Genomic DNA, 20,213 nt, shown 5'->3' on the forward strand with positions numbered 1-20,213 from the left:
AAACGCGAAACCATTCTCATCCCGAATGATCATTTTCATAGCAAGACACGTATCAATGTCAATCATGTCATTACCATGAATTATTTCCAACCCATCAACATCAAGATTTAAATTACAAGCTATTCGGGTAATCAAACCACCAAAAACAATTGATCCCGATGATGCCCTAGCCGATCTCAATAAGGTTTGAACAAAATGAAAACCAGAGGCAAATTCAACCTTATAAAGCATAGCCCATAAAGCATAAAGCTCTATTTTCTTAACCACCCCATCACTCTCTCCCCTACCAAAAATAGTTTTACTCATGACTCTATGTAGGTACCTAAAGATGGGGTTTTGCATATGGGAGGCCTTAGCTCTTGAAGGCTCATAAGGTTGATCTAACCCAGTTATTGCATTCCAAAAATGATTCCAATTAAACCTTGGATCAAACCTACGAGGGCTACCGGTGGTTATTCCAAAACAAGAATTAAAGTCACTAAATGCCCATAGAAATTCTTGATTCATTAATCTAAAAGAGATTTTTTCAAAATAATCATCTTCATTTGTAAAATGGACATCCAATGAACTTAAAAATTCCAAAATAAGACGAGGATATGTAGGCAAATGCGTGTACATAATATCACTCCAATCCAAAAACCCAATCATCAAATCTACATCTTCCCTAATTCCAAGCATATCAAGAACAGTTGGGTCCATATATCTAGTACACACAATCTTTCTATTGACAAGAATTGCGAATCTAGTTACTTGATCATCATTTCTAAACACAATATTGAATTCATTGTCATTACCTTCGTTGCGTGAAGTTCTTTTGCCTTTGCCCTTCACTGGTTGTTTTCCTTTGTCCCTTGATGGCTCCTTCTCTTTGTCTCCACTAGATCCACCACCTCCTTTGCGTAATCTCTTCAAAATATTGGACATCTTGATGAGTTTAGATAGGGGAAGAATTATTTAGAGTTGTGGAACTCAAAGAACAAAAGATCTTAGGTTAAGAGAACAAAAAGTCCAAGTCTTAGAGAGGAGGAGAATCGGATCTAAGAGATCTTGAGAGATTAGAGAGGAGTTTTTAAGAGAATGGGAGAGAAAGATATGTTTTGGAGAGTTGGGGGTGTGCGGAACACGGCCAAGATCTGGCCGTGCTAGGTAAGAAGAAGACTTTAATAGTTCTCCCACACGGGCCGTGTAGATCTACACGGCCTCCCCATCTTTCCTCTCGGGATTCTTTACACGGGCCGTGTAAATCCACACGGCCTCCCCCTCTTCCTTCTCTGGATTCCTAGCACGGCCGTGTCTGGGACACGGCCCCCTTCCCTTTCTTCTCTGGATTCCAGTCACGGGCCGTGTCTGAGACACGGCCTAAACATCTTCTTTCACGGGTTTCTTCGCACTGCCGTGTCGGGGACACGGCCTATTCATCTTTCTCCTCGGAAGATGCTACACGGCCGTGTCTGGATTACACGGCCTAAGTACTTCCCGTCTCTGCAACTTTTGCCTGGCCGTGTATAGCACACGGCCGAACTCCATTTTGCATCTAACCTGAAAACAAAATCAAAAAATTCATCAAACTAAAAGAAATTTAGATGCAGATCAAAACTCACTAAAAAAAAAACCCTTGGGTTGCCTCCCAAGAAGCGCTTGTTTAAGGTCTTTAGCTCGACCAAACTTTATCATTCGCTTCTTTTCCTCGCCCTTGGAGGACAGACATACTTTTCATTTTTGTTGGGAGATCTTCTCCCAACATCCTCCACCACATTGTCTCCTTCATTTGGTGGCCTTCCATGAGGATGGAAATTCCATTCCTCAAGTTTATAAATGCTTGTCCTGCTACAAGCATTTAAAAGAGACGAGACATGGTTAGAAATATTAGATAAATCATATTCCAACTTTTCCTTACCAATTACCAAAGAAAGCTTATGGTTTTTGACATCAATTATAGCTCCAGCTGTAGCAAGGAAAGGTCTTCCTAATATGATAGGAATCCTAGGGTCCTCTTCCATGTCCAACACGACAAAATCTGTGGGAATAACATTCCCATCCACCTCTACTGGCACATCTTCTATAATACCCAAAGGGTACCTGCAGGAATGATCAGCAAGTTGAAGTGTCATAGTAGTAAGTTTAATATTTTTGAGACCTAATTTATTACAAATTGAATAGGGAATGAGGCTAACACTCGCCCCCAAGTCACAAAATTTTTCAAAAAATTCTTTCCCTATGTTGCAAGGAATATAAAAGCTCCCTGGGTCCTTCAGTTTTGGAGAAGTGTTCTTCTCAAAAATAGCACTACATTCCTCACTAAGTGCAATGGTCTCGACCTCTCCTCTTCTTCTCTTATTTGACATGAGATCCTTCAGGAATTTGGCAAATCTAGGCATTTGTAAAATAGCATCAATAAGAGGTACCTCTACACAAATTTCCTTAACTTTTTCTAGAAACTTGCCAAATTCTTCATCCTTCTTGAGCATTGTAAGTCTCTGAGGAAAAGGGACAGCTTTGCTCTGATGGTTCAGCGGAAGAGTCTCTTCAACCTCAATGGTACTCTCCTCATTAGCTTGAATCTGATTTGGTATAGGAGGAGAGAGCTCTTCTTCTTTTTGTTTCCCTTTTGAAGCAGTCACTTGGGAGTCTCCCAAGGTCCGTCCGCTCCTAAGCTCAATCCTATTGCAATGCTCCATAGGTTTCACATCAGGTTTTCCTGGAAGCTGTCTTGGTGCTCTGGATGATGAGGAAGCTAGTTGGGCAATTTGACTATCCTGGATCTTTTGATGCTTTTCAGAATTATCCATTCTCTGAATGAGCTTTGCTAAATCTTGCTTCATTTCATTCTGACTTGAGATAATTTCTTCAAGCATCTTTTCAACATTTGACTTTGGTAAGCCTTGAGAAGATAGATGTTGAAAATTTTGTTGCCCAGCTTGAAAATTTGGTCTTGCCCCCATAGATGGTCCTTGATCTTGATTGTTTCTATAAGAAAATTTTGGATGACTCTTCCATCCAGGGTTATAAGTATTTGAATATGGGTTGTTCTGCCTTTGATTGTAACTCATGATTGCATCGCATTGTTCAAGTTGATTGATTTGTGCAGTGATAGCTCCCAATGGACATGAGTCATTTGAATGCTCTGAACTCCCACATACTTCACAAGATGTACTAATAGCATTGACCATATTAGCACTAGTCCCCATATTCTCAAATTTCTTTGTAAGAGCATCCAATTTTGCAGACAAAAGAGTGACTGCATCTACATCAAACTTCCCTGATGCTTTAATTGTTGGGTTTACAGAGGAGTAGCCACCACTTCTTTCATTTGCCCATTGATGATGATTTTGTGCTACACTTTCAATGATTTCTTCGGCTTCATCTAAGCTTTTATTCATAAGTGCCCCTCAGCTGAATCAAGGGACACTTTGGTATGATAATTGATACCATTATAAAAAGTGTGCAACACTAACCATCTTTCCAACCCATGATGTGGGCATTGTCTGAGCATACTATTATATCTATCCCATGCTTCAAAAAGAGATTCTGAGTCAGTTTGCTTGAAACTTGCAATTAAATTCCTCATATGAGCTGTTTTGCTTGGTGGGTAGAACTTATCAAGAAACTGTTGCTCGCACTGCTCCCAAGTGGTGATGCTATTAGGGGCCAAAGAATTCAGCCATTGCTTTGCCCTATCTCTTAGAGAAAACCCAAATAACAGTAATCTAACTGCATCTGAAGGAACTCCATTCATTTTCATGGTCCCACATATTTCATAAAAGACCTCTAAATGTTGATTGGGGTCTTCATGAGGTCCTCCACCAAATTGGTTCTGCTGCACCATAGATATGATTGCGGGTTTGATCTCAAAGTTATTAGCCTCCACTGAAGGTTTTGAAATACTAGATCGGAAACCTCTTGCATAGGGTGCTGCATAGTCCTTGAGTGGTCTATTTGCCACGTTCAAATGTTCCTGTTCTTCTATTTGCCTTTGCAGAATTCTTCTTTTATGGAAAGTTCTATCAATCTCAGGGTCAAAAGGAAAGAATTCCCCTGCAAAGTTAGATCTTCGCATACACAAGAACAAGATAGCAGATAGCAATTCGACACAAAAAGGAAAATAGAAGAATCAAAAATTCAGAATTGAGTTTGTACAAAAAGAATTAACAAGAAGTGAAAGTTATACAAGAAAGTAAAAAAAAACAGAAATCTAATGATTAGTTACAACTATGCAATATGAAAGGAAAACAAATGTTATGTTTAGTCTAACTCAATTGATAATTCCTAATGTTATAGCGCAGTCCCCGGCAACGGCGCCAAAAACTTGTTACTCTCCGCAAGTGTACGGAAATGTCGCAAGTAATATAAAAGATTATCGTATCCACAGGGACTGGAAAAAGCACTAGAAATGTCTCAATGCGAATTAGCTAAACAACTATCCAATCGTTTCAAAAGCAAAGTAAAGGTAAACAACTCTAATATTAAAGATCAACAAAGAAGAGTTTAGTGTTTTGGGTTATGATAAAGGAAGATTCTAGGAGTTTCGGTTTCTTTGTAAGATTTCTTGAATGTTAATGGTTCACCAATTCTTATCCCTCAATTTCCAAACATGTAGAAAATTGCCGGTTCCCTCTTGCAATAGACAACCGGCTAAGGACTGAGAAATGTATCTAAATAGGATTAATTAGACATGTACCTATGTTGTCCTTACACAGAAGTGCACCTATTACTATGCCTTCCTCGGATATCAACGTAGAAGCCCACGACTCATTAACCTATCAAGATACAAGGAGCTAATCATAAAATCCATCCTACTCTCTTGAATATCCCTATTTCCTCTTCAAGATTATCTCTCAAACGTCCTTACACGGGCTTGCACCTGTCACGTGGATCCCTCGGATGATCGAGTGAGAGTTTATCTTTACAAAGTCCATAAGGAATCCAAACAATCAATCAAGAATGAGAATTAAGCACAAATCACCATCAATCATTCAAGATCTAATTGATACAAGCAAGATAATGTCATTGAAACAAGAAAATGGCAAATCCATAAGAGATTACATCAATCCATCATACAAATACTCCCTTAATCCTAGAATACAAGATCTACTCCATGAATCGAGGAAGAAAATCCGAAGAAATAGAGATTACAAGCATTCCTTGAATCCTCAATCCAAGAAAACAAGAAGAGGGGAAAAGAGAAAACTTATCTACGAAGAAGCCTTGTCTTCGGATCCAATCCTCGCTCCGGAGTCCAAATCGTCGAGATCTCCCTTAGAATCGCCCAGAAATCCTCCCAAGAATGGGAGGAAACCACCAAATCTTGCTTTCTCCCAAAGGGGGAGAGATCCCCTTTCAATTCATGAAGAAGGGTTTAAATAGAGGAGGGATTCGGGCGCCACACGGCCGTGTGAGATTCACACGGCCATGTCCAGTTCCCTCTCTGCCAAAGCTACACGGCCGTGTGACTTCACACGGCCAGAACCTGCTTAGTCTCTGGAAATGCTACACGGCCATGTGGTGCACACGGCCACAACCTGCTTGGTCTCTGGAAACCTCACACGACCGTGTAGATCCACACGGCCATGTAAGGCTTCTGCTCTGACACGGCCGTGTGAGGTTCACACGGTCATGTCATCTTCCTCTTCTGTTGGTGCCAAACCCCACACGGCCCGAGCTCCATACCAATGCAGGGCCGTGTGAGGTACACGGCCTGGTGCTTTCTCCCTTTGTTTCCTCCAAGGCTTGCCCAAAGATGTAAATTCTTCACCAAATCGACTCCTGCGTACAGTAAATGCACAAAAAGAAATATGCTAAAAGGAAAGCTGGAAGTATACAAATGCATAGATCAAGCATGCTCAAAGTATGTAAATGTGCGTAAAACATGCATAAAAGAGTATATAATCTACGCACATCAACTTAACTTTGTCCTCAAGCAAAATGCTGCAGTCTAAATTCATATGTTCTACAACACATTCATAAAACCCAGTGCACTTTCCTAACTCTATAAAAAAGTTTCATTAACAAGCTTGATCATGGAAACAAGTAAAGTATGGTTCAAGCATAAGAATCTTGTGCGCAGTGTAAAAGTAACTCAACACCCTTCAAGTTTCAATCCATGTCCTAGTCAAGTCGTCTTCAAATTTGAATTCCTAATGTTTCCAGTGAAAGACAAGTAACCAATGATAGGCACTTACTTACCATTCACTTGGTTCATATTTCTCAACTAACCCAAGGTCTCAAAGGGGTGCTCAATCTCAAGAGAAGCTAAACAGTCATTTCCCCAGTAACCTAACTCGGTCTCAAAGAGGTGACTTGCTAGATTCCACTCATGACAACTGTTTTTTATATCCCTTATTGTGTTTTTTTTTTTTATAAGTGTTTGCATTGTGCAAAATTTATTCACAAATGTACTTTTAGCACACATGTTGGGATATTTTGATTTTTCCAAATGAGCTTTAATGATTTGAGCCTCATCCAGTAACCAAAATGAAAGTTGAGAAATCACCATGGAAACCAAGTACTAAGCAAACAAGATGAATCATGACTATTTCAATGACATCAACTATTCTAGCATCAAGCACAAGTGTAGTGAAGATAAAATCCTTAAGGTTGAACCAAAACTAAAACTCATCACCATAAGATTCTTAGCTTATTAATGCTTCCCAAGATAGAAAAAAGAACTACACAAAGTTTACTAGTAGCATCATGCGAACATCATGAATCGAGACAATAATCGTGCTAACATTTCACTTGAATCCAAGAAAGCATATAAGTGAAGATTTGATGTTCTCAAAATTTTTTTTTTGCCATAATTATTTCAAAAACAAGCAAAATAAAGCAACAAGCAATGAAAATAAGAACCAACATGAAAAACTAATCAAAAACTAAAAACTGAAAACCAAACTAAACAATACATGACACCCCCCCAGACTTAAACTTTTCATCGTCCCGATGAAATCAGTATGGTGGAGGAGGTGGAGGTGGACGAGGGAAAGGAGGTCTACGACGTGGTTGGCCAATAGGAAAACTAGGAAAACCTGGAATCTCACCCAAGGATCTATGATACTCATATAAAGCATCAACTTGTTGGCTAGTAAGCGTCATACTCTGCATAAAATCTCTCATCCTAGCCTGATCAGTATCATAATCCTGCACAAACTCGGCCACTTGACCTTGAAAATTCCTCGTAAACTGAAAATGATTTTGTACCACCCTAAACTGATCATCAGATAAAGAGAAGCGCCCCTCCAACATTTTTCGTTGAGAATCTTGCTTCTCATGAAGTGATTCTAGAGACGTACGAAAATCTGAAAAATCGAACCTAGAAGATCCCGTGCCATATGCAAAAGAATGCCTAGCAGGCTCCATGAAACTAGAAGGCTGCGTATGTCCAGATGACGAGGGCTCATGATGTGGCTCAGTGTCTCCAGGTATAGAAGGTTTATCCTCAAAATCTAACTCAGAAATTACCCAATTAGCCCGGTTAAGAATAGTAGTTCGTTCAGGAAAAGGAAGAGGTAAAGGAGAACCACTCCTCCTAGGAAACGCGAAACCATTCTCATCCCGAACGATCATTTTCATAGCAAGACACGTATCAATGTCAATCATGTCATTACCATGAATTATTTCCAACCCATCAACATCAAGATTTAAATTACAAGCTATTCGGGTAATCAAACCACCAAAAACAATTGATCCCGATGATGCCCTAGCCGATCTCAATAAGGTTTGAACAAAATGAAAACCAGAGTCAAATTCAACCTTATAAAGCATAGCCCATAAAGCATAAAGCTCTATTTTCTTAACCACCCCATCACTCTCTCCCCTACCAAAAATAGTTTTACTCATGACTCTATGTAGGTACCTAAAGATGGGGTTTTGCATATGGGAGGCCTTAGCTCTTGAAGGCTCATAAGGTTGATCTAACCCAGTTATTGCATTCCAAAAATGATTCCAATTAAACCTTGGATCAAACCTACGAGGGCTACCGGTGGTTATTCCAAAACAAGAATTAAAGTCACTAAATGCCCATAGAAATTTTTGATTCATTAATCTAAAAGAGATTTTTCCAAAATAATCATCTTCATTTGTAAAATGGACATCCAATGAACTTAAAAATTCCAAAACAAGACGAGGATATGTAGGCAAATGCGTGTACATAATATCACTCCAATCCAAAAACCCAATCATCAAATCTACATCTTCCCTAATTCCAAGCATATCAAGAACAGTTGGGTCCATATATCTACTACACACAATCTTTCTATTGAAAAAGAATTGCGAATCTAGTTACTTGATCATCATTTCTAAACACAATATTGAATTCATTGTCATTACCTTCGTTGCGTGAAGTTCTTTTGCCTTTGCCCTTCACTGGTTGTTTTCCTTTGTCCCTTGATGGCTCCTTCTCTTTGTCTCCACTAGATCCACCACCTCCTTTGCGTAATCTCTTCAAAATATTGGACATCTTGATGAGTTTAGATAGGGGAAGAATTATTTAGAGTTGTGGAACTCAAAGAACAAAACTTCAAAGAACAAAAGATCTTAGGTTAAGAGAACAAAAAGTCCAAGTCTTAGAGAGGAGGAGAATCGGATCTAAGAGATCTTGAGAGATTAGAGAGGAGTTTTTAAGAGAATGGGAGAGAAAGATATGTTTTGGAGAGTTGGGGGTGTGCGGAACACGGCCAAGATCTGGCCGTGCTAGGTAAGAAGAAGACTTTAATAGTTCTCCCACACGGGCCGTGTAGATCTACACGGCCTCCCCATCTTTCCTCTCGGGATTCTTTACACGGGCCGTGTAAATCCACACGGCCTCCCCCTCTTCCTTCTCTGGATTCCTAGCACGGTCGTGTCTGGGACACGGCCCCCTTCCCTTTCTTCTCTGGATTCCAGTCACGGGCCGTGTCTGAGACACGGCCTAAACATCTTCTTTCACGGGTTTCTTCGCACGGCCGTGTCGGGGACACGGCCTATTCATCTTTCTCCTCGGAAGATGCTACACGGCCGTGTCTGGATAACACGGCCTAAGTACTTCCCATTTCTGCAACTTTTGCCTGGCCGTGTATAGCACACGGCCGAACTCCATTTTGCATCTAACCTGAAAACAAAATCAAAAGAATTCATCAAACTAAAAGAAATTTAGATGCAGATCAAAACTCACTAAAAAAAAAAACCCTTGGGTTGCCTCCCAAGAAGCACTTGTTTAAGGTCTTTAGCTCGACCAAACTTTATCATTCGCTTCTTTTCCTCGCCCTTGGAGGACAGACATACTTTTCATTTTTGTTGGGAGATCTTCTCCCAACATCCTCCACCACATTGTCTCCTTCATTTGGTGGTCTTCCATGAGGATGGAAATTCCATTCCTCAAGTTTATAAATGCTTGTCCTGCTACAAGCATTTAAAAGAGACGAGACATGGTTAGAAATATTAGATAAATCATATTCCAACTTTTCCTTACCAATTACCAAAGAAAGCTTATGGTTTTTGACATCAATTATAGCTCCAGCTGTAGCAAGGAAAGGTCTTCCTAATATGATAGGAATCCTAGGGTCCTCTTCATGTCCAACACGACAAAATCTGTGGGAATAACATTCCCATCCACCTCTACTGGCACATCTTCTATAATACCCAAAGGGTACCTGCAGGAATGATCAGCAAGTTGAAGTGCCATAGTAGTAAGTTTAATGTTTTTGAGACCTAATTTATTACAAATTGAATAGGGAATGAGGCTAACACTCGCCCCCAAGTCACAAAAAGCTTTTTCAAAAAATTCTTTCCCTATGTTGCAAGGAATATAAAATCTCCCTGGGTCCTTCAGTTTTGGAGAAGTGTTCTTCTCAAAAATAGCACTACATTCCTCACTAAGTGCAATGGTCTCGACCTCTCCTCTTCTTCTCTTATTTGACATGAGATCCTTCAGGAATTTGGCAAATCTAGGCATTTGTAAAATAGCATCAATAAGAGGTACCTCTACACAAATTTCCTTAACTTTTTCTAAAAACTTGCCAAATTCTTCATCCTTCTTGAGCATTGTAAGTCTCTGAGGAAAAGGGACAGCTTTGCTCTGATGGTTCAGCGGAAGAGTCTCTTCAACCTCAATGGTACTCTCCTCATTAGCTTGAATCTGATTTGGTATAGGAGGAGAGAGCTCTTCTTCTTTTTGTTTCCCTTTTGAAGCAGTCACTTGGGAGTCTCCCAAGGTCCGTCCGCTCCTAAGCTCAATCCTATTGCAATGCTCCATAGGTTTCACATCAGGTTTTCCTGGAAGCTGTCCTGGTGCTCTGGATGATGAGGAAGCTAGTTGGGCAATTTGACTATCCTGGATCTTTTGATGCTTTTCAGAATTATCCATTCTCTGAATGAGCTTTGCTAAATCTTGCTTCATTTCATTCTGACTTGAGATAATTTCTTCAAGCATCTTTTCAACATTTGACTTTGGTAAGCCTTGAGAAGATAGATGTTGAAAATTTTGTTGCCCAGCTTGAAAATTTGGTCTTGCCCCCATAGATGGTCCTTGATCTTGATTGTTTCTGTAAGAAAATTTTGGATGACTCTTCCATCCAGGGTTATAAGTATTTGAATATGGGTTGTTCTGCCTTTGATTGTAACTCATGATTGCATCGCATTGTTCAAGTTGATTGATTTGTGCAGTGATAGCTCCCAATGGACATGAGTCATTTGAATGCTCTGAACTCCCACATACTTCACAAGATGTACTAATAGCATTGACCATATTAGCACTAGTCCCCATATTCTCAAATTTCTTTGTAAGAGCATCCAATTTTGCAGACAAAAGAGTGACTGCATCTACATCAAACTTCCCTGATGCTTTAATTGTTGGGTTTACAGAGGAGTAGCCACCACTTCTTTCATTTGCCCATTGATGATGATTTTGTGCTACACTTTCAATGATTTCTTCGGCTTCATCTAAGCTTTTATTCATAAGTGCCCCTCCAGCAGCTGAATCAAGGGACACTTTGGTATGATAATTGATACCATTATAAAAAGTGTGCAACACTAACCATCTTTCCAACCCATGATGTGGGCATTGTCTGAGCATACTATTATATCTATCCCATGCTTCAAAAAGAGATTCTAAGTCAGTTTGCTTGAAGCTTGCAATTAAGTTCCTCATATGAGTTGTTTTGCTTGGTGGGTAGAACTTATCAAGAAACTGTTGCTCGCACTGCTCCCAAGTGGTGATGCTATTAGGGGCCAAAGAATTCAGCCATTGCTTTGCCCTATCTCTTAGAGAAAACCCAAATAACAGTAATCTAACTGCATCTGAAGGAACTCCATTCATTTTCATGGTCCCACATATTTCATAAAAGACCTCTAAATGTTGATTGGGGTCTTCATGAGGTCCTCCACTAAATTGGTTCTGCTGCACCATAGATATGATTGCGGGTTTGATCTCAAAGTTATTAGCCTCCACTGAAGGTCTTGAAATACTAGATCGGAAACCTCTTGCATAGGGTGCTGCATAGTCCTTGAGTGGTCTATTTGCCATGTTCAAATGTTCCTGTTCTTCTATTTGCCTTTGCAGAATTCTTCTTTTATGGAAAGTTCTATCAATCTCAGGGTCAAAAGGAAAGAATTCCCCTGCAAAGTTAGATCTTCGCATACACAAGAACAAGATAGCAGATAGCAATTCGACACAAAAAGGAAAATAGAAGAATCAAAAATGCAGAATTGAGTTTGTACAAAAAGAATTAACAAGAAGTGAAAGTTATACAAGAAAGTAAAAAAAAACAGAAATCTAATGATTAGTTACAACTATGCAATATGAAAGGAAAACAAATGTTATGTTTAGTCTAACTCAATTGATAATTCCTAATGTTATAGCGCAGTCCCCGGCAACGGCGCCAAAAACTAGTTACTCTCCGCAAGTGTACGGAAATGTCGCAAGTAATATAAAAGATTATCGTATCCACAGGGACTGGAATAAGCACTAGAAATGTCTCAATGCGAATTAGCTAAACAACTATCCAATCGTTTCAAAAGCAAAGTAAAGGTAAACAACTCTAATATTAAAGATCAACAAACAAGAGTTTAGTGTTTTGGGTTATGATAAAGGAAGATTCTAGGAGTTTCGGTTTCTTTGTAAGATTTCTTGAATGTAAATGGTTCACCAATTCTTATCCGTCAATTTCCAAACATGTAGAAAATTGCCGGTTCCCTCTTGCAATAGACAACCGGCTAAGGACTGAGAAATGTATCTAAATAGGATTAATTAGACATGTACCTATGTTGTCCTTACACAGAAGTGCACCTATTACTATGCCTTCCTCGGATATCAACGTAGAAGCCCACGACTCATTAACCTATCAAGATACAAGGAGCTAATCATAAAATCCATCCTACTCTCTTGAATATCCCTATTTCCTCTTCAAGATTATCTCTCAAACGTCCTTACACGGGCTTGCACCTGTCACATGGATCCCTCGGATGATCGAGTGAGAGTTTATCTTTACAAAGTCCATAAGGAATCCAAACAATCAATCAAGAATGAGAATTAAGCACAAATCACCATCAATCATTCAAGATCTAATTGATACAAGCAAGATAATGTCATTGAAACAAGAAAATGGCAAATCCATAAGAGATTACATCAATCCATCATACAAATATTCCCTTAATCCTAGAATACAAGATCTACTCCATGAATCGAGGAAGAAAATCCGAAGAAATAGAGATTACAAGCATTCCTTGAATCCCCAATCCAAGAAAACAAGAAGAGGGGAAAAGAGAAAACTTATCTACGAAGAAGCCTTGGATTCAATCCTCGCTCCGGAGTCCAAATCGTCGAGATCTCCCTTAGAATCGCCTGAAATCCTCCCAAGAATGGGAGGAAACCACCAAATCTTGCTTTCTCCCAAAGGGAGATCCCTTTCAATTCATGAAGAAGGGTTTAAATAGAGGAGGATTCACACGGCCCAGTGACACGGCGTGTGAGATTCTCAGCCATGTCCATTCCTCTCGCCAGCTACACGGCCGTGTGACTTCAGACGGCCAGAACCTGCTTAGTCTCTGGAAATGCTACACGGCCGTGTGGTGCACACGGCCACAACCTGCTTGGTCTCTGGAAACCTCACACGGCCGTGTAGATCCACACGGCCATGTTAGGCTTCTGCTCTGGTTGGCTTCAAATCTTGACACGGCCGTGTGAGGTTCACACGGCCATGTCATCTTCCTCTTCTGTTGGTGCCAAACCCCACACGGCCCGAGCTCCATACCAATGCAGGGCCGTGTGAGGTACACGGCCTGGTGCTTTCTCCCTTTGTTTCCTCCAAGGCTTGCCCAAAGATGTAAATTCTTCACCAAATCGACTCCTGCGTACAGTAAATGCACAAAAAGCAGATCTCCGAACCAAAAGAGTAAATATGCTAAAAGGAAAGCTGGAAGTATACAAATGCATAGATCAAGCATGCTCAAAGTATGTAAATGTGCGTAAAAACATGCATAATAGAGTATATAATATACGCACATCAATAACTCATCATCGATCTAACCATCTCCATAAGAGTCCTGTTCCTTCGTTCTGCTACACCATTCTGTTGGGGTGTTCCAGGTGCAGACAATTGGGATTGAATCCCGGCCTCTGATAAGTAATTCCTAAACTCTCCTAAGAGGTATTCGCCACCACGATCAGACCGTAGTGTCTTGATACTTTTACCTAGTCGTTTCTCCACATCAGCCTTGTATTCTTTGAACTTATCAAAGCACTCGGACTTGCGGCGCATAAGGTAAATGTATCCATATCTTGAATAATTGTCTATGAAAGAGACAAAATATTCAAAACCTCCTCTTGCCTGGACAGACATAGGACCACACAAATCAGAGTGAACCAATTCTAACACTTCTTTGGCTCTATACCCCTTGGCCTTGAACGACCTTTTGGTCATTTTACCTTTTAAGCAGGATTCACAAGTTGGAAAATTTTTCAACTCTAATGAACTCAAAAGTCCATCGGCTATAAGCCTCTGAATCCTACTTAAGTTAATATGACCAAGCCTTAGATGCCAAAGATATGCTTGGTTCATTTCCGAAGGTTCTTTTCTCTTATTAGAATTAGAAGATGAATTATAAATTTCCATGTTTTGCTTTGTGGAAGAAATTGGATTTAAAGTATACAAATTGCCAACTAATGCACCAGAACAGATAATCACTTTATTTCTTTTAATAACTACATCGTTATTGAAAGAAACTGAATATCCATCTAAAAACAGTTTAGAAACTGAAATTAAATTCTTTCTAAAACTGGGTACATAAAGACAATTTCTTAAAACCAAATTTTTATTTCTACTAAAAGATAAGTAGACGTCTCCCACTGCAGCAGCTGCCACCTTAGTAGCATTGCCCATGTAGACGGTAATCTCCCCTTCAGATAGTCGTCGGGTTTCCTGGAACCCCTGCAAAGAATTGCAGACATGATCGGTGGCTCCCGTATCACACCAGGTGTTGGTAGATAACACCGCTAAACATGCTTCAACAACTAGAGCATGAGATATACCTTTGTTTTGGTTCTTACGAGGACATCCGCCTTCCAATGTCCTGCCTGCTTGCAGATGAAGCACTTGCCCTTGGCTTCTTCACTCCAGCTTTAAATCCCGTACTCTGAGATTTATTCACTTTCTTTGCTGAGCCACTTGTTTCTTCTTCTTCTTTCCTTTCGGTTTAGAAGTAGAACCATTTTCAGAAAGTGAATTTGAGAATTGTGACGAAATAATCCTTCTGCGCTTGAAGTTCCATCAATAGTTCCCCTAATGAATAAATCCTTTTATTCATATTATAGTTAAGGCCTGCTCAAAACTTCTAGGTAGCGTTTGGAGGATCATATCGATCTGGGTTTCCCATCAATTTCTCCTCCAAGGATCCGTATCTCGTTCGGATAAGCCATCATCTTTAGGATATGATCCCTTACAGAGTACCCTCTTGCATGGTGGTCGTCATTATCTTTCTCATAGCTTCTTGTCTAGAAGCCCTATCCGATGACCAAAGAGCTCCTTGAGATTGTTCATAATATCATAAGTTATCTTGATGTTGATGTTGCAATACATTTGACATTGAAGCCAAAATGTAACACCGCGCCATCTCATCTGCCTTTATCTTATGATATTCAATCTCCTCTTGGGTAGATTCACCATTAGGTGCATCAGACAAGGTTCAGTCAATACAAATAGCAGTCAGAACAATGTCCAGGTTCCTTTTCCAATCTATGTAATTAGGTCCAGTAAGTCTATTTTGTTGAATTATGATGGACAGTGGGTTGAAAGTCATCCTAAGAATCACAAATAACTTTTGGTCAGAACTCTAAATTTAGAATAATATTGATTCCTCAAACAATACTATTTTAAATTAACCAACACCTCATAACACCGTGAATTTTGTATGTCACATTAGTGTGGACGTATACAAATTCAACATTTGTAAAAGGAGGGTTTTAACCCATTAATTTTATTATCTTGTCAACCTAACTTTTTGACAAATAAAATTAATAGTTGGTATTATTTGGTCACACAAATAATAGTAGTGACTCCGTTGGGGAGGATACTATTAGATGTGTCTAAGTGTATACCATTACTTGACACTAAGTCCATTAATAAGATTATGCCCCTTCCGTTGGGGAAGATCACACGCTCTTAATTAATTTCCTATAGTCATCCAAAAATGGAAGTCTGTTCTAGTGATCCACAAACAAGCTCATCCGTTATGGAGGAAGGCACTCAGAGCCAACGCGCAAGCTTGTTTGTATCACTTACAAACCAGTAATGGAGACCATGGGATTTATTTAAAATCCCTCTCCCACTTAGTTATTTATAAATGAGGGATTTTAACTATGCTAGCCTACTAAACTTGTAAACTAACACGCACACACAGCACAATATAAAAGCAATAAATAGAAAATTTAATTTTCAACTATTATGGCTTTTATCTCTAGTTGTTCTCCGTGTGTTGTCATCCCAAGCTGCTGCCATATTTGGCCACCGCCACCGGGTCTAGCTGTCGTATCCATCTTGCTCCTAGTTCCGCTGCGCCTCTGGTTCCTAGAAGGTTCCACGCTTTGAAAGATTCGATCCGTGACATAAATAGAATTTTACATTTTTGATCCTATATTCCATAAAAGGAATGTACATGTATCTAGATCAAAAATAAAATCCTAATAAAACTAAATACAGCTCCTGCTGTATTTTAATACAATCATGCACACATATAAATGCCCTTGACATGTCCAGGGTCCAATCACACACATAATAACTAAAAGCCATAATAGTTGGATCCTGCGATCCACAAAGTTAGCACATCCTACTATTAACTAAATTATGTATGACATGTGCATAATTAAACTAAATACCAAATACATAGAGGCAAAACCCTAGCTCTGATACCAATTGTTGGTTGCTACTCGGAAAACCTATAGGTTCCACTGTACAAAAATTTTGTACAAAGGTCTGAACCTTTTCCTAGCTACCATGTGTTCTTTTAAATTAAATTTTGGATCGCCTGCGGAACTTAACACGTTTGATCCAAAACTTAATCTATTTGTTCTTTTAGGTTTTGACTTGGATCTCCTGCGGAACTTAACACGTTCGACCCAAGTCTCCTTAAGTTATTAATTCCATTAAATATTAATTTCCATAAAAGGTTCCCAGTACTGACGTGGCGAGGCACATGGCCTTCTTGGATATGGGAGCAACCACCACCGACTAGACAAAACCTTTTATAGAAAGATAATATTTAATTTCCTAAAATAACTTTAGGTTAACCAAAGAGAACAATCAAATCACAAGGAAAAGAAAAAACAAAAGAACACAACTTCGAAAAACATATTCGAAATTCTAGAACGTAAGCCTCTTGTATTTGGTATTATTTCCATAAATAACTAGCATGATGCGGAAAGAAAAATTACTAGTTATACCTTGTAGAAAAACCTCTTGATCTTCTACCGTATTCCTCTTCTAACCTCGGACGTTGTGTGGGCAACGATCTTCCGAGACAAGAAACCACCAATCACCTTCTTCTCCTCCTAGCTAGGTTCGGCCAACAAAGAGGAAGCTTCACCAAGGAAGAAAATCAAAACACTAACCAAGCTCCAAGAGATGCTAGCTTTCTCTCCTTCTTCTTCTTCTTCTCCGAGTAGTATCCGGCCACCACAAGAGCTCCAATGGAAGAGAAGGGTTCGGCCACCACAAGAGGAAGAAAGGGAGAGGATGGCCGGCCACACCAAGGAACAAAAGAGGGAGAGAAATAATAGATGTTATGTCTCATGAAGGCACCCTCACCCCTTCTTTTATATTCCTTGGCCTAGGCAAATTAGGAAATTTAATTACAATAAAATTTCCTCAATTTCCTTGACATGATTTATTTGAGAAAAATAAAATAAAATTTCCCAATTAAATCTACATTGGCCGGCCACATCATTGGAGAACAAATTGGACAAGTTTAAATCAACAATTAAAACTTCCTAATTTGTTTCCGAAAATTTTAAAAAATAAAATTTCTCTTTAAAAATCTCTTCATGGTTAATAAAAGGAAATTTTTATAATTTTAATTTTATTAACATGTGAATAATTTTAAAGAGAAAATAAAATATCTCACCAATCTACAAATAAGGAAAGAGATCTAATCTTTTTCTTTAATCTTTTGTAGATCTTTTATAAGAGAGATATTTTAATTTAAATTCTCTTTAATAAATTATTTCTTCCACATAATAAAAATTAAAATTAAAATTTCTTTTTAATTTAATTTGGCCCGCCCCCACTAGCTTGGGTTCAAGCTAGGGTCGGCCACCCAAATTCATACCTAGGCCGACCCTAGCTTGTTCCCAAGCTAGCTTGGCCGGCCCCTATTGGGTGGGTATAGAAGGTGGGTATAGGTGGGTATAGAACTCTATAAATAAGAGGCTACGATAGGGACCGAGAGGAGGAATTGGTTTTGGTCTCCCGATAAAATTAAGCATCCCGTGTTCGCCCCGAACACACAACTTAATTTTATCAATAATAATTCATTCCACTAGAGAACTATTATTGAACTACCGCACCAATCCCAAATTACATTTTTGGGCTCCTTCTTATTATGAGTGTGCTAGTCTCCCTGTGTTTAAGATATCGAATGTCCATTAATTAAGTGAGTTACTGACAACTCATTTAATTAATATCTAAATCCAAGAGTAGTACCACTCAACCTTATCGTCATGTCGGACTAAGTCCACCTGCAGGGTTTAACATGACAATCCTTATGAGCTCCTCTTGGGGACATTATCAACCTAGTATCTCTAGGACACAGTTTCCTTCTATAATCAACAACACACACTATAAGTGATACTATTTCCCAACTTATCGGGTTTATTGATTCAACGAACTAAATCTCACTCATTGATAAATTAAAGAAATAAATATCAAATATACGTGCTTGTTATTACATTAAGATTAAGAGCACACACTTCCATAATAACTGAGGTCTTAGTTTCTTTATAAAGTCAGTATAAAAGAAATGACCTCAAATAGTCCTACTCAATACACTCTGAGTGTACTAGTGTAACTATACAATCAAGATAAACTGATACTTAATTACACTACGACCTTCTAATGGTTTGTTCCTTTCCATTTTGGTCGTGAGCCACTGTTTATAATTTATAAGGTACTGATAACATTATCTTCTGTATGTGACACCACATACTATGTTATCTACAATATAAATTAATTGAACAACTACAAACAAATGTAGATAATTTGACCAAATGTGATTCTTTATTCAAAACAAATGTTTACAAAAGCTTAGACTTTCAGTATACACTCCAACAGTTTTAGCATGCAAAACTCCAAGTAAGGTTTCTTACCTTTTAGGCATGGAGTAGCCTTATCTAAAGAGATGTCTCCAAAAACATAAAAGGAGATTGAGGACATGAAGGCAGTTCCTTATGCTTCGGCTGTAGGAAGTCTTATGTATGCAATGTTGTGTACGAGACCTGATATCTGTTTTGCCGTGGGCATGGTTAGCAGATATCAAAGTAACCCTGGACAAGGACATTGGACTGCAGTAAAGCATATATTAAAGTACCTGAGAAGGACTAGAGATTATATGCTAGTTTACCAAGCAGATGATTTACTCCCTGTGGGTTACACGGATTCAGACTTCCAATCAGATAGGGACAACAGTAAGTCTACATCAGGCTATATGTTTTCTTTAGGAGGTGGAGCCATTGCATGGAGGAGTGTTAAGCAGAAATGCGTCTCAGACTCAACCATGGAAGCTGAGTATGTGGCAGCCTCTGAGGCAGCCAAAGAAGCTGTATGGCTTAGGAACTTTCTAATGGACTTAGATGTGATTCCTGGTTTGCCCAAGATCATCACAATTTATTGTGATAATAGTGGAGCAGTTGCAAACTCGAAGGAACCACGAGCCCAAAAGGCAAGTAAACATATAGAGCACAAGTACCACCTGATACGAGACATCGTCAAGCGAGGAGAAGTTGTCGTCGCCAAGATAGCATCAGGAGATAACCTGGCAGATCCTTTCACTAAGGCCCTTCCGGCGAAAGCTTTTGATCGGCATGTGGAGGGGATGGGAATCAGATGTATGGCAACAGATATGGCAGCTTAGACTTTTAGTATAAATGGGAGATTGTTGGAGTGTATACTTAAAAGTTTAGCTTTTGTACATATTTATTTTGATATAAAGAATCACATTGGTCAAATGTTTATATTTATTTGTTAAATGTAATTGTTCAATTAATTTATATAGTAGATAACATGGAGTGTGGAGTCACATTTAGAAGATCATGTTGTCGATTCTCTATAAATTATAAACAGTTGCTCACGACTAAGATGGAAAGGAACAAACCATCAGAATAGACGTAGTGTAATTAAGTATTAGTTTATCTTGACTAATAAATTACACTGATACACTTTAAGTGTATTGAGTAGGATCATTTAGGTAAGTTCTTTTTGTACTGACTTAGTAAAAGAACTAGAGCTCTTAATCCCAATATAATAACAAGCATGTATATTTAATATTTATTTCTTTGACTTATCAAAGGGTGAGGTTTAGCTCGATAAATCAATATGCCCGATAAGTTGGGAAATGATATTACTTATAGTATGTGTTATTGATTATACAAGGAATCTATGCCCTAGTTATCTAGGTTGAGAATGTCCCCAAGAGAAGCTCATAAGGATTGTCATGTTAAACCCTGCAGGTGGACCTAGTCCAACATGACAATAAAGTTG

General features: G+C 38.9%; 2 non-coding genes across 2 annotated transcripts; both read left to right on the forward strand.

The window, feature by feature from the left end:
• Window positions 1–3,464: 3,464 nt before the first annotated feature.
• On the forward strand, window positions 3,465–3,570 carry LOC122035560. Its single transcript, XR_006127103.1, has one exon. It is a non-coding gene; the product is annotated as a small nucleolar RNA R71 (small nucleolar RNA).
• Window positions 3,571–11,015: 7,445 nt separating this feature from the next.
• LOC122035590 lies at window positions 11,016–11,121 on the forward strand. Its single transcript, XR_006127127.1, has one exon. It is a non-coding gene; the product is annotated as a small nucleolar RNA R71 (small nucleolar RNA).
• The last annotated feature ends 9,092 nt before the right edge of the window (window positions 11,122–20,213 follow it).

The sequence above is a fragment of the Zingiber officinale genome, chromosome 11B (genome assembly GCF_018446385.1).
Source record: "Zingiber officinale cultivar Zhangliang chromosome 11B, Zo_v1.1, whole genome shotgun sequence".
Lineage (NCBI taxonomy): Eukaryota > Viridiplantae > Streptophyta > Magnoliopsida > Zingiberales > Zingiberaceae > Zingiber > Zingiber officinale.